Source organism: Diadema setosum, chromosome 5, assembly GCF_964275005.1.
Source record: "Diadema setosum chromosome 5, eeDiaSeto1, whole genome shotgun sequence".
Taxonomy (NCBI): Eukaryota; Metazoa; Echinodermata; class Echinoidea; order Diadematoida; family Diadematidae; genus Diadema; species Diadema setosum.
In genome coordinates, this window is record NC_092689.1 from 43,822,224 (window position 1) to 43,824,070 (window position 1,847).

Consider the following 1,847-nt stretch of genomic DNA (forward strand, 5'->3'; position numbering starts at 1 on the left):
TAATACATTGCTCACTGGTACGAGGTAAACACGTTGCGTTGCAGGCATTGAATGAAAAAAAAAATAAGTGTTCCTCATCTGCCCAGATATATTCTTAGATGTGATCAACAGTTGGATACAATATAGCAAGCTCCATATGGGTGCAAATCAATATCTACGTTCACAAAAGTTGACATATTCATGGCAATGTAGCCACCACTTAGGATGGGGATCAATTATCATCATTACATTTCTAGCGCAGGTGGTTTTAGAGCCGATAGAGAAAGCGGGACCCTTCGAGACAGTACGAAAGACCTCGCCGTATACTGGTATGCGATGTAATCCGCCATCACCTCGCTTGATTGATAACAAATATCTACCAACTAAAAACAGTGAGTATCGGAGCCTCTTTCTGTACTTTCTCTCTCACACACCTCTGTCTCTTTCAAAGCTGTCATTCTCTGTCCTCCCCATCTCTCAACAGTCAGTACTCTCTCTTTCTACATCGATGAAGTACAATTTCATCCCATTTGGTGTCGATTCTATTCTTACTATTGATACTAGAAACAGGGGAAAAAAATGTGCGCTGCATTTTCCATCTAAACGCCCGATTTGCAAAAAGAGACAAACATATTCTTTGACTGTATTAGATTCTCGCTGCTTTTTTTCCCACAAAGTCATGATAAACAGGACGGCTTACCTGTGTAGTGCGATTGGCACCTTCTATTTTTATGTGAAAGAAAGAAAAAGTTCAATTATTGCCAATACTGAAATTCTACTGTTATTTTAAAATTCATGATCACATAAGATGATCATATACTAGTTTTGTACTACACTTTATAATCCTTTTATCATTTATTTCTTACAAAATGATAAATAATGATTGTGTGATGTATACTTTGTATTTTTTTTTTGCACTATTGCAGTGAGATGATTCTCGTCAATTGTAGTTTTGTAAGCTATGTATAAATGTATTGTAGTAATGTAACGCGAGTAAGTGAGGGGACTGCACTATGCTGCACTGTACTTTTTAGCAGATCCTCAATTTTCATTTCCATCAAGTCCTTAATGAAACAAGATGTATTATATGTTACAAGAATATACTAACATTTTGACGTTTGTATATCACCTATGTATATTGTTTGGATATGAAAAAAGAAAAAAAAACATGAATGAATGAATGAATAAAAAAAAAAATTGAATACTCAACTCACTTGCACCAAACCAAAATTTACTTTGTTTCTTAGGTGATCGATTTTCAACACTTTGACACTGTGCTGCACACATAGGTAAATAAGAACATTTCTGTGTTAAATAGTTTAGGTGCCATTTTCTAGCACAATAGCGGTATAGCAATAGCAGTTCTAACTTTGACATTTCTCTTTGTCAGCGATCAAGTCGTATCAAGAATGAAGACTGGTTGTCACTAGAGATTCATGAGCTCTATTATGAAATTTGCTTGAAAATCAGAAAATACTGAAACCATCAATATAATGCCTTATGATGTTGATTTAGTATTCATTAAGGAGATGTTAGATTAATTCAGTTCTTCAAGTAAAAAAAAAAAAACACAGCAAAATTGGTACGAAAATGTAACTTTAATTAACTTTGCAAAGCGAAAAATAAAATGATATGCTCCTGAACGCCAGGAACGCAAATGTGCCAGCGCCTTGATATACAGGAGTCAATTAGAATAACCTGATCCCTCTGCTTTGAAAAAAAAAAAGAAAAAAGAACGGAAGAGACCGATGGAGATCTACTGGTCAAGCACAAGTTCCTGGGCCCCGTTTCATAAAAGATGTTAGGATGTCAACTCTTGCTGGAATGACAACTTCCCAATGCAACAGCCAATCAGGAACCTGCATTCT